The sequence below is a fragment of the Cucumis melo genome, chromosome 1 (assembly GCF_025177605.1).
Source record: "Cucumis melo cultivar AY chromosome 1, USDA_Cmelo_AY_1.0, whole genome shotgun sequence".
Taxonomy (NCBI): domain Eukaryota; kingdom Viridiplantae; phylum Streptophyta; class Magnoliopsida; order Cucurbitales; family Cucurbitaceae; genus Cucumis; species Cucumis melo.
Window position 1 is genome coordinate 3,964,039 of NC_066857.1, and position 14,090 is coordinate 3,978,128.

A 14,090-nucleotide genomic window follows, 5' to 3' on the forward strand; every position below is an offset into this window, starting at 1 on the left:
TATTATTAATATTTATTTTATTTATTATAATATTAATATTATAATTATTATTATTATTTAATATTATAGTAATATAATTATTTTAAAACAATAACATTATCATTATCTAATGTTAATTTATTTTATTATTTAATATTAATATTTTATATATTATTATTATTACTTTATATTATTATTATTATTATTTTATAATTATTAAAAGTGTGTATATATATATATATAATAAAAAAAAAATTCAAAAGAAACCCTAAAGGAGGCGCGCGCGAACACACAGACCCCCCCCCCCCATTTTCGCTTCTTCTCCACCGCCTTCACGCAGCGCCGCCACCATCTCCGTTCCTCCTTCTCCTTCTTCTTCATCTCTTCTCCTTCCAACCGTGTCCGCCACCATCTCACTTCCTCTCCGTCTCCTTCCGTGTGGTAGTCGTCCGCCTTGTAACGCCCAGCTTTTCTTTTCGTTTTTCTTTTATTTTATTTTTTTTTATTTCTTTTGTCTTGCTGGAATTAATAGGGGGAAACCCTTATTAAACTAAGGTTGGAATTTATTCTATTTTTTTTTTATTTATTAAAGGAGGATTTAATCAATTAATTAGTAGCAACTAATTTATAAGCTTGGAAAGGGTCAAGGGTGTTTCATTGAAGAGAGAGAGAAGAGAGATACTTTTGGAAATAAATAATAAAATAATAGAAAGGAAATTAGTTTCTCTCTTATTTAAAGAGCCTTGGAACCCGTGCTAATTTAATTCAAAAAAAAAAGAGAGAAGAAAAGAGAAGGAGAGGAAACCCTAACTCCCAACCACGCCGCCGCCGCCGCCTGTCGTCCGCCTCAGGCCGCCGCGCCAGTCTCCCAGCCGTCGAGGGTCGGTTCACGCCAAGCCGCCGCACGCCGAGCAAACCGAAGCCACGCAGCCGTAAGCCGACGCCCTCGCCGAATCGAAGCCCCGAGCCGCGACGTCTCAGTCGGGAGTCGAAGCCGCAGCCGTGCCGCTCGTCTGCCGGGAAGCGGAAAAGCCGAAGCCGTCTCCCTCAGCCAGCCGTAGTACCGCGCCGCTTCTGAAAGCCGAAGCCGGAATTCGCCGCGCCGCTTCGATCGGAGGAGGATAGCTCAGCCACGCCGCACCGCTGAGATCCGACGCAGCGCAGCCGGATCGTTCGTCAGCCAGCCGCCGCGCCGACGGGAATCCAGCAGCTAAGCCTCGCGCGCCGCCAGCCGTCGAACCCGAACCCGGAGCCGCTCCGCATCCGCGCGCCCTAACCCGAAGCCGATTCCGCGTGCGAGCCGCGTCCGCGTGCGAGCCGCGTTCGCGTGTGAAGCCGCGCCGCGCGCTTCTGCGTAGCCGAGCCGCGTCTCCCCCTATTGCAAGCCGAGCCGCACGCGTGAACCCCTGTGTCAAAGCCGAGCCGCGCCTGCGCCAAGCCGAGCCGGTCCCTGTCCTCTTCCAGCCGAGCCGCCAAGACCAATTTGGCTCCATCCACCTACATTTTGGTAACTTAATTAATTATTGTGGCATTTTCCCAGTAAGACTCCCTGGTCCGGACGTAAATTAAATTATTTTAGGACTAAGTTAAGTTATTTTTCCTAAGGGCGTCTTGGACCGAGTGACCGGTGCGGCGAGAGACTCTCTTCAGTAGGGACTCATCCACTGCAACCTTTTCTGGGGTAAGTTATTTCAACGTAGTCTTAACCGTTAATCGTTGGTGACCTAATTACGGACTTTGGCGTTATTAAATATTTAGGATCCCGTTGCTTGGAAAGCACACGTGTCTTGCGGTTAGGACTCGTCGGGTGAATCTCCAGGTAAGAGATTCCACTACTGGCTTCATGTTTAGAAGTGTGAGACTATGTATGCTCCAATTTCTCTCATGTTATGAATTAAACAGTACAATGCCTGAAATAAATGTTAGCATGATATAACTGATGATGTGATTAGACTTTAGCCCGTCATGTTTGGCGAGAGCTGTTGTGGCCATGCGGCGAATGTCGAGATGGAGAGTGTAGAGATGATTTATGTGATATGTTTCATACTGATGCCATGTGTATGTATACTGCAAGTAGGGTACCTGTTAGCTTAGTCTGTTAGAGTCGTACCTGCATGGGTGTCCTACGGGATCACCACCTATTGAGGACTGTGTGGTCCGACGGGACACCAGTCTAGCATGAGATAGATATGACTCGAGTGACTCGACGGGGTCCTCGCATCCCGACTGTCCTAGGTGTCCCCCGGGGCACCGAAGACCAGAGCTACGTTCCTACGGGAGCGCATGTTGCACGTGTTCGGGAACGTGCCAGAGATTGGGTACCAGTTTCAGGACTCTGACAGGAAGCTAACAGGCACCTAGTGGGACCAGTAGTGGGTCCCTTACTGAGTATTTTTTTTACTCACTCTCTTCATTTTATGTTTTCAGGTAGAGGACGAGGCAAGGGCAAGGGCAAGCTGGCGAGCGACCCGAAGTGACCGTGGAGGGCCATAGGGACTACTGCTTCCGCTTATCCTTATTTTAGATTTTCGTAATTGAGTTTGAAACCTTTTCATTACTTGCCATCTTCTATGTAGATAGGGCCCGAGTAGGACATCAGAACGCATTTACACTTTTTGCATGGCTATCTTGTTTAACTTTTTCACAAATGGAATTTCTTAAACCGTATGCTTTTTAATAAATTTTATGACTTAAACCACTGGTTCTATATTGAGTAATGACTTCGATTCAGTATAAGGAGTTGGGTCGTTACAGTTGGTATCAGAGCCAAGTGTTTTAGGTTCTGTAGACTGACCTACGATGTAAGTCATTTTGTTTTGGTTTTACTTCACCCTATGGCTATACGGTCCTTCAGCACTCGCCAGGTATGCCTAAAGCCTTGCTAATGTTAAGATTACGATTTTGCCTGAATAGTCTAGATCTAGAGATAGGGCGTTAAGTTCTTGTGGTGAAAAGTTTGTTGGTGAATTTTAGGGAGAATGCCGCCACGTAGAGGTGCACGCCGAGGAGGTGGTAGGGGAGGCAGAGGTGCCGGTCGTGGCCAGCCGGAGGCGCCACCTGCTGCACCGGCAGTCGACCCAAATGCACCGGTCACCCAGGCGGATCTCGCCGCGATGGAGCGGCGCTATCAGGACATGCTGCAAGCTGCTTTGGCGCCTTTCCTAGCCGCCCAGCAGAACCAGGCCGCCCAGCAGAACCAGGCCGCCCAGCAGAACCAGGCCGCCCCTGCTCAGGCCCAAGCCGTTGTTCCTCCAGCCCCTGAGGAAGCTCCACCAGTACCAGTTCAACTGTCGGCCGAGGCGAAACACTTACGGGACTTTAGGAAGTATAATCCTAAGACCTTTGACGGATCTATGGACAACCCCACAAAGGCCCAAATGTGGTTGACGTCCATAGAGACTATTTTCCGGTACATGAAGTGCCCAGAAGACCAGAAGGTGCAGTGTGCAGTCTTCTTCTTGGAGGACCGAGGCACCGCCTGGTGGGAGACCGCTGAGAGAATGCTGGGGGGCGATGTCAGTAAGATAACTTGGGAGCAGTTCAAGGAGAACTTCTATGCTAAGTTCTTCTCTGCCAATGTGAAGTACGCCAAGCTGCAAGAGTTCCTAAACTTGGAGCAAGGCGACATGACGGTGGAGCAGTACGACGCCGAGTTCGATATGCTGTCCCGCTTTGCTCCCGATATGGTAAGGGATGAGGCTGCCAGGACGGAGAAATTCGTTAGAGGACTCAGGCTAGACATTCAGGGCATTGTCAGAGCTCTCCGCCCAGCCACGCATGCTGATGCACTACGTATAGCACTGGATTTGAGCCTGCCTGAGAGAGCCGATTCGTCTAAGGCTGCCGGCAGAGGGTCAGCCTTGGGACAAAAGAGAAAGGTTGAGACGCAGCCTGACGTAGCACCGCAGCGAACACTGAGATCAGGAGGTGTTTTCCAGAGACACCGACGGGAGCTGGCAGCAGCCGGGAGGACGCTGAGAGAGCTACCCGCTTGTACTACCTGTGGGAGAGTCCACGGAGGTCGTTGTTTGGCTGGAAGTGGAGTCTGTTTCAGATGTAGACAGCCGGGGCATACTGCTGATGTGTGTCCTCGGAAACCCTTTGAGACGACACCGCCCCAGCCTTCTGCGGCCCAGCAGGGGAGAGTTTTCGCCACTACCCGGCAGGAGGCCGAGCGAGCTGGCACAGTGGTGACAGGTACGCTCCCAATTTTGGGGCATTATGCTTTTGTGCTATTTGACTCTGGGTCATCCCACTCGTTTATATCCTCAGTTTTCGTTCAACATGTGGGTTTGGAGGTAGAACCCTTGGGTAGTGTTTTGTCGGTTTCTACTCCATCTGGGGAGGTCCTGTTGTCCAAAGAACAAATAAAGGCATGTCGGGTAGAGATAGCGAATCGTATGTTAGACGTGACCTTGCTAGTGTTAGACATGCAGGATTTTGATGTGATACTAGGCATGGATTGGCTGTCAGCCAACCATGCAAATATAGACTGTTTTGGCAAGGAAGTTATCTTCAACCCTCCCTCCGGGGCTAGTTTCAAATTCAGGGGGGCAGGCATGGTATGTATACCCAAGGTCATCTCAGCCATGAAGGCTAGTAAACTACTCAGCCAGGGTACTTGGGGCATCTTGGCAAGCGTAGTGGATATTAGAGAGCCAGAAGTTTCCCTATCTTCCGAACCAGTGGTGAGGGAGTACCCCGACGTTTTCCCAGACGAACTCCCAGGACTTCCGCCGCCCAGAGAAGTAGACTTCGCCATCGAGTTAGAGCCGGGCACTGCCCCTATCTCGAGGGCCCCTTACAGAATGGCTCCAGCCGAGCTAAAAGAGTTGAAGGTCCAGTTACAGGAGTTGCTGGACAAAGGCTTCATCCGGCCCAGTGTGTCACCTTGGGGAGCCCCAGTATTGTTCGTGAAGAAGAAGGATGGGTCGATGCGCCTTTGTATTGACTATCGAGAGCTGAACAAGGTGACAGTCAAAAACCGCTATCCCTTGCCCAGGATTGATGACTTGTTCGATCAGTTGCAGGGAGCCACTGTCTTTTCCAAGATCGACCTGCGATCGGGCTATCACCAGTTGAGAATTAGGGATGGTGACATTCCCAAGACGGCCTTTCGATCGAGGTACGGACATTATGAGTTCGTGGTGATGTCTTTCGGCTTGACTAACGCTCCTGCAGTGTTCATGGATTTGATGAACAGGGTGTTTAAGGAATTTCTAGACTCGTTCGTCATAGTCTTCATTGACGACATCCTGATTTACTCGAAAACCGAGGCTGAGCACGAGGAGCACTTGCACCAGGTGTTGGAGACTCTTCGAGCCAACCAGTTGTATGCCAAGTTCTCCAAGTGTGAATTCTGGTTAAAGAAGGTGACGTTTCTTGGCCACGTGGTTTCCAGTGAAGGAGTTTCAGTGGATCCCGCAAAGATTGAAGCGGTGACCAATTGGCCTCGACCGTCCACGGTTAGTGAAATTCGAAGTTTTCTGGGCTTGGCAGGTTACTATAGGAGGTTCGTGGAAGACTTCTCTCGTATAGCCAGCCCGTTGACCCAGTTGACCAGGAAGGGAACCCCTTTTGTATGGAGCCCAGCATGCGAGCGCAGCTTTCAGGAGCTTAAACAGAAGCTAGTGACTGCACCAGTCCTGACAGTGCCCGATGGTTCGGGAAACTTTGTGATCTATAGTGATGCCTCCAAGAAGGGACTGGGCTGTGTCCTGATGCAGCAAGGTAAGGTAGTTGCTTATGCCTCCCGCCAGTTGAAGGTTCATGAGCAGAACTACCCTACCCACGACTTGGAGTTGGCAGCTGTAATCTTTGCACTGAAGATATGGAGGCACTACCTGTACGGTGAGAAGATTCAGATTTACACCGACCATAAGAGCCTGAAGTATTTCTTCACTCAGAAGGAGTTGAATATGAGGCAGAGGAGGTGGCTCGAGCTGGTGAAAGACTACGACTGCGAGATCCTTTACCACCCAGGTAAAGCAAATGTAGTGGCTGACGCGCTGAGTAGGAAGGTTGCACATTCAGCAGCGCTAATCACCAAGCAGGCCCCCTTACTCAGGGATTTTGAGAGAGCCGAGATTGCAGTCTCAGTGGGTGAGGTTACCGCACAGTTGGCTCAGTTGTCAGTTCAGCCAACCTTGAGGCAAAAGATCATCGCTGCTCAATGGAATGATCCTTACTTGGCCGAGAAGCGTCGTATGGTGGAGACAGGGCAAGGTGAAGACTTCTCCATATCCGCTGACGATGGCCTTATGTTTGAGGGACGCTTGTGTGTACCGGAAGACAGCGCAGTTAAGACGGAGCTTTTGACCGAGGCTCACAGTTCCCCGTTTACCATGCACCCTGGAAGTACGAAGATGTATCAGGACTTAAGGAGTGTCTATTGGTGGAGGGGCATGAAGAGGGATGTGGCAGACTTTGTCAGTAGATGCTTGGTGTGCCAGCAGGTGAAGGCACCTAGGCAGCATCCAGCAGGGTTGCTGCAACCCCTGAGTGTGCCAGGGTGGAAGTGGGAGAGTGTGTCGATGGATTTTATTACGGGACTGCCCAAGACCCTAAAGGGCTACACGGTGATCTGGGTTGTGGTCGACAGACTCACGAAGTCGGCCCATTTCGTGCCAGGAAAATCCACTTACACTGCCAGTAAGTGGGGGCAGTTATACATGACAGAGATTGTGAGACTACATGGAGTACCCGTATCCATCATTTCAGACAGAGACGCTCGTTTCACATCGAAGTTCTGGAAGGGACTTCAACTTGCCTTAGGTACGAGGCTGGACTTCAGCACGGCATTCCACCCCCAGACCGATGGTCAGACAGAGAGATTGAACCAGATGTTGGAAGATATGCTGCGGGCCTGCGTGCTAGAGTTTTCAGGAAGTTGGGACTCCCGTCTGCATCTGATGGAGTTTGCCTATAACAACAGCTACCAGGCTACCATCGGTATGGCACCGTTCGAGGCTCTGTATGGCAAGTGCTGTAGATCCCCGGTCTGCTGGGGCGAGGTTGGAGAGCAGAGGATGCTAGGCCCCGAGTTAGTGCAGACTACCAACGCAGCCATACAGAAGATCCGAGCTCGTATGCTGACAGCACAGAGCAGACAGAAGAGTTATGCTGATGTACGACGTAAGGATCTCGAGTTCGAAGTAGGAGATATGGTCTTTCTGAAGGTTGCACCCATGAAGGGTGTTCTGAGGTTCGCGAAGAAGGGGAAGCTTAGTCCACGCTTCGTAGGGCCGTTCGAGATACTGGAGCGGATTGGCCCCGTGGCTTATCGCTTGGCGCTACCCCCATCCCTTGCTGCAGTGCACGACGTATTTCATATCTCCATGCTGAGGAAATATGTCGCAGACCCAACACACGTGGTGGACTTCGAGCCACTACAGTTTAGCGAGAACTTGAGCTACGAGGAGCAGCCTGTCGAGGTCTTGGCAAGGGAGGTTAAGAAGCTTCGCAGTCGAGAAATTCCACTGGTCAAGATCCTTTGGCAGAACCATGGAGTGGAAGAGGCCACATGGGAGAAAGAAGAGGACATGAGGGCCCAGTACCCCGAGCTGTTCGAGGATTAGAACTTTCGAGGACGAAAGTTTTTTTAGGAGGGAAGATTGTAACGCCCAGCTTTTCTTTTCGTTTTTCTTTTATTTTATTTTTTTTTATTTCTTTTGTCTTGCTGGAATTAATAGGGGGAAACCCTTATTAAACTAAGGTTGGAATTTATTCTATTTTTTTTTTATTTATTAAAGGAGGATTTAATCAATTAATTAGTAGCAACTAATTTATAAGCTTGGAAAGGGTCAAGGGTGTTTCATTGAAGAGAGAGAGAAGAGAGATACTTTTGGAAATAAATAATAAAATAATAGAAAGGAAATTAGTTTCTCTCTTATTTAAAGAGCCTTGGAACCCGTGCTAATTTAATTCAAAAAAAAAAGAGAGAAGAAAAGAGAAGGAGAGGAAACCCTAACTCCCAACCACGCCGCCGCCGCCGCCTGTCGTCCGCCTCAGGCCGCCGCGCCAGTCTCCCAGCCGTCGAGGGTCGGTTCACGCCAAGCCGCCGCACGCCGAGCAAACCGAAGCCACGCAGCCGTAAGCCGACGCCCTCGCCGAATCGAAGCCCCGAGCCGCGACGTCTCAGTCGGGAGTCGAAGCCGCAGCCGTGCCGCTCGTCTGCCGGGAAGCGGAAAAGCCGAAGCCGTCTCCCTCAGCCAGCCGTAGTACCGCGCCGCTTCTGAAAGCCGAAGCCGGAATTCGCCGCGCCGCTTCGATCGGAGGAGGATAGCTCAGCCACGCCGCACCGCTGAGATCCGACGCAGCGCAGCCGGATCGTTCGTCAGCCAGCCGCCGCGCCGACGGGAATCCAGCAGCTAAGCCTCGCGCGCCGCCAGCCGTCGAACCCGAACCCGGAGCCGCTCCGCATCCGCGCGCCCTAACCCGAAGCCGATTCCGCGTGCGAGCCGCGTCCGCGTGCGAGCCGCGTTCGCGTGTGAAGCCGCGCCGCGCGCTTCTGCGTAGCCGAGCCGCGTCTCCCCCTGTTGCAAGCCGAGCCGCACGCGTGAACCCCTGTGTCAAAGCCGAGCCGCGCCTGCGCCAAGCCGAGCCGGTCCCTGTCCTCTTCCAGCCGAGCCGCCAAGACCAATTTGGCTCCATCCACCTACATTTTGGTAACTTAATTAATTATTGTGGCATTTTCCCAGTAAGACTCCCTGGTCCGGACGTAAATTAAATTATTTTAGGACTAAGTTAAGTTATTTTTCCTAAGGGCGTCTTGGACCGAGTGACCGGTGCGGCGAGAGACTCTCTTCAGTAGGGACTCATCCACTGCAACCTTTTCTGGGGTAAGTTATTTCAACGTAGTCTTAACCGTTAATCGTTGGTGACCTAATTACGGACTTTGGCGTTATTAAATATTTAGGATCCCGTTGCTTGGAAAGCACACGTGTCTTGCGGTTAGGACTCGTCGGGTGAATCTCCAGGTAAGAGATTCCACTACTGGCTTCATGTTTAGAAGTGTGAGACTATGTATGCTCCAATTTCTCTCATGTTATGAATTAAACAGTACAATGCCTGAAATAAATGTTAGCATGATATAACTGATGATGTGATTAGACTTTAGCCCGTCATGTTTGGCGAGAGCTGTTGTGGCCATGCGGCGAATGTCGAGATGGAGAGTGTAGAGATGATTTATGTGATATGTTTCATACTGATGCCATGTGTATGTATACTGCAAGTAGGGTACCTGTTAGCTTAGTCTGTTAGAGTCGTACCTGCATGGGTGTCCTACGGGATCACCACCTATTGAGGACTGTGTGGTCCGACGGGACACCAGTCTAGCATGAGATAGATATGACTCGAGTGACTCGACGGGGTCCTCGCATCCCGACTGTCCTAGGTGTCCCCCGGGGCACCGAAGACCAGAGCTACGTTCCTACGGGAGCGCATGTTGCACGTGTTCGGGAACGTGCCAGAGATTGGGTACCAGTTTCAGGACTCTGACAGGAAGCTAACAGGCACCTAGTGGGACCAGTAGTGGGTCCCTTACTGAGTATTTTTTTTACTCACTCTCTTCATTTTATGTTTTCAGGTAGAGGACGAGGCAAGGGCAAGGGCAAGCTGGCGAGCGACCCGAAGTGACCGTGGAGGGCCATAGGGACTACTGCTTCCGCTTATCCTTATTTTAGATTTTCGTAATTGAGTTTGAAACCTTTTCATTACTTGCCATCTTCTATGTAGATAGGGCCCGAGTAGGACATCAGAACGCATTTACACTTTTTGCATGGCTATCTTGTTTAACTTTTTCACAAATGGAATTTCTTAAACCGTATGCTTTTTAATAAATTTTATGACTTAAACCACTGGTTCTATATTGAGTAATGACTTCGATTCAGTATAAGGAGTTGGGTCGTTACACGCCTTCTTCTCCGTCTCTGTCCACGAACGTCGAAGCGGATTCCGCCGCGACCTCTATCTATTTCCGATGCTCTCTCTCTCTCCCTCTTCATCTTGTGCACTCGAACAAACCGTCCTTCCATTTTCGTCGTGTTTTTCCCTTCCGGCCGTCGTCGAGTGAGAACAGAGGGAGAACCGCCGTCGCCGTCGGAAGAGAAGGGATTGAACCCGAGCCGTACCCGACCCGAGACCCAATTCCAGCCGCGAGCCGCCAACAATCCCAGCCGCGAGCCGCCAGCAATCCCAGTCCGAGCCGAGTGAGCCGCGTGAGCCGAGCCGAGTGAGCCGCGTGAGTCGAGCCGAGTGAGCCGAGTGAGCAGAGTCGAATGAGCCGGGCGAGCTGAGCCACGAGCCGAGCCGAGCCGAGAACCAAACCGAGCCGAGCCGAGCCGAGCCGAGAACCAAGCCGAGAACCAAGCCGAGCCGAGCCGAGTTGAGCCGAGCTGTGAGCCGAGGCCAAGCCGAGCCAAGCCGAGAGTGAGCCGAGCCGTGAGCCGAGGCCAAGCCGAGCCGAGCCGAGCTACCTAAGCCTTCCTTCCTCCACTTCGGGTCACGGTGAGTCTTCGGTAAGGATTTGTTTTGATGAATTCCCTAATGTTGCCATATCCGATTCGAGTTGATTATTGGAATAAGCTTTGACCCTATTTTTCACCCCCTTAAAGGTAGTAAAGAATTGACGTTTAAGCTCTCGGGTTCTGCGGCAGGCTTGGTTGGAGATAGCTTCCTTCTTTCCTCGGGTAAGTCAACGGATGTGCTTCGGACCTTCTAAAACGACTTCTACTAAAGTCATCAACTAAAACCTTCGTGTTTTCGTTTTAGGTTGAGCTGTTGAGCGTGGATTCGATCGAGGGGCATAACCGAGTATCAGGTAAGGGTTTTCCTACTACTGGACCTCGGGTCAAGGCCGGAAACGTAGTAATCCACAGGGGATTACACGTTAGTGACTATACTGAATAAGTGTATCTGTGTTGACTGTTAAGCACTGTTATTATGTTTCTGTCTGATGTAACTGAACTACAACCGCTAATTGTAGATTGAAATTTTAGATTGATGGACGTTGATCATGGGATTAGACGGGGAAGGACAGTGAGTTCAGTTGGTTATTTAGCTGTTTGAGTCTTGGGGCTCTTCCATAATGGTATACGAATAGTTGACGCGTATAGCAACTGAGGGTGTAATGGTTTAAGCTTATACTACCTGGCCAGTAAAGCCTTTAGGGAAATTGTAAAATGATTGATGATTGGGGTATGACTGTGGTAGACGATTTAGTATAGACCGAGGGGTAACGGTTAGCTTCATCTATGGGGTAGTGTGCCTTACGGATATGTGCATCCTTCGGGAGCACTAAACTGATGTGTGCATCCTTCGGGAGCACTAGACTGATATGTGCATCCTTCGAGAGCACTAGACTGATATGTGCATCCTTCGGGAGCACTAGACTGATATGTGCAACCTTCGGGAGCACTAGACTGATATGTGCATCCTTCGGGAGCACTAGACTGATATGTGCGTTCTACGGAACCACTAGACTGTTATGTAGGGTACCCCCGAATAGGAAGTTAACTGTTGTCCCCTAACGGGCCCAGTAGTGGGTCCCTTACTGGGTATGTTTATACTCACCCTTTTCTCTTCTTAAACTTTTCAGGTAAGGGCACAGCGAGGGGCAGACCGACGAGAGGCAGGAAGGACGCGTGAAGGCCATATGGACGCGTCTGGTTTCTTATCGCTTCCGCTATGTATTTTGTTAGAATATTTGACTTGTGGTTTTGAACTGATAACTTGAGTTTTTATTTTGAGACTTTTATGATTGATTTAAAATAGGGCCCGAAACTGTCTTTTTGTAATGTTTCTAATGCTTTTAATGAATCGTAACTGGTCCGTTTTAAATTGTATGTCGAATGGTCGAGTTTTGGTATTTGGTAGTGACCTCAGCTTAGTCCGGAAAGTTGGGTCGTTACAGTTGGTATCAGAGCCTAAGTTTTAGGTTCTGTAGACTGGCTTATAATGTGAGTCTGTGTTTTGTGTCCTTATGGCTGAAACGATCCTTGCCACTCGTCAGGTACGCTCCCATGAAAGTATATGTATAACTCTACATGCATTACCTTACCTAAGTTAAACCGCAAAGTCAATTACCATTTATGACTAAAGGGATCGTTGGTGGTTGTTAGGGAAATGCCGCCAAGGAGAGGTGCACGTAGGGGTGGCCGAGGAGGCCGAGGAAGGGGAGCAGGACGCGTTCAACCTGAGGTGCAGCCTGTAGCCCAAGCCCCTGACCCGGCTGCGCCAGTTACTCATGCGGACCTAGCCGCCATGGAGCAGAGGTTTAGAGATTTGATTATGCAGATGCGGGAACAGCAGAAGCCTGCCTCGCCAACTCCGGCGCCAGCTCCAGCGCCAGCCCCAGCACCAGCTCCTGTTCCAGCTCTGGCTCCAGTACCAGTTGCGCCCCAGTTTGTGCCGGATCAGTTGTCAGCAGAGGCTAAGCACCTGAGGGATTTCAGGAAGTATAATCCCACGACGTTCGATGGGTCTTTGGAGGACCCCACCAGGGCTCAGATGTGGTTATCGTCCTTGGAGACCATATTCCGTTACATGAAATGCCCTGAGGATCAGAAAGTTCAGTGTGCTATTTTTATGTTGACTGACAGAGGTACTGCATGGTGGGAGACTACAGAGAGAATGCTAGGTGGTGATGTGAGTCAGATCACGTGGCAGCAGTTTAAGGAGAGTTTCTATGCGAAATTTTTCTCTGCTAGTTTGAGAGACGCCAAGCGGCAGGAGTTCCTGAACTTAGAGTAGGATGACATGACAGTGGAGCAGTATGATGCGGAGTTTAACATGTTATCCCGCTTCGCTCCCGAGATGATAGCGACCGAGGCGGCCAGAGCTGATAAGTTTGTTAGAGGCCTCCGACTGGACATTCAGGGTTTGGTCCGAGCTTTCCGACCCGCTACTCATGCCGATGCACTGCGCCTGGCAGTGGATCTCAGTTTACAGGAGAGGGCTAACTCGTCTAAGACCGCTGGTAGAGGTTCGACATCGGGACAGAAGAGGAAGGCTGAGCAGCAGCCTGTTCCAGTGCCACAGCGGAATTTCAGATCAGGTGGTGAGTTTCGCCGCTTCCAGCAGAAACCTTTTGAGGCAGGGGAGGCTGCCAGAGGGAAGCCGTTGTGTACCACTTGTGGGAAGCACCATCTGGGCCGTTGCTTATTCGGGACCAGGACTTTCTTTAAGTGCAGGCAAGAGGGTCATACAGCTGATAGATGCCCGTTGAGACTCACGGGGAACGCGCAGAATCAGGGAGCAGGTGCTCCACATCAGGGTAGAGTCTTTGCTACCAACAAGACTGAGGCTGAGAAGGCAGGCACGGTGGTGACAGGTACGCTTCCAGTATTGGGGCATTACGCCTTAGTTTTGTTTGACTCGGGTTCGTCACATTCTTTTATCTCGTCCACATTTGTGTTGCATGCCCGCTTAGAGGTAGAGCCCTTAAACCATGTTCTATCAGTATCTACTCCTTCCGGGAAGTGTATGTTATCGAAGGAAAAGGTGAAAACATGCCAGATTGAGATAGCAGGCCATGTGATTGAGGTAACGCTGTTAGTTCTGGATATGCTCGACTTTGATGTAATCCTGGGTATGGATTGGTTAGCCGCTAACCACGCCAGCATAGATTGTTCCCGTAAGGAGGTAACGTTTAACCCTCCCTCGAGGGCCAGTTTTAAATTTAAGGGAGAAGGGTCAAGGTCGTTGCCTCAGGTAATCTCAGCCATCAGGGCCAGTAAACTGCTCAGTCAGGGTACTTGGGGTATCTTAGCGAGCGTGGTGGATACTAGAGAGGCCGATGTATCCCTGTCATCAGAACCAGTAGTGAGGGACTATCCGGATGTCTTTCCTGAGGAACTTCCAGGGTTACCTCCGCACAGGGAGGTTGAGTTTGCCATAGAGTTGGATCCGGGCACGGTTCCTATCTCCAGGGCCCCTTACAGAATGGCCCCCGCAGAGCTGAAAGAACTGAAGGTGCAGTTGCAAGAATTGCTTGATAAGGGATTCATTCGACCGAGCGTGTCACCTTGGGGTGCGCCAGTTTTATTTGTTAAGAAGAAGGATGGATCGATGCGTCTATGCATTGACTATAGGGAGTTGAACAAGGTAACCGT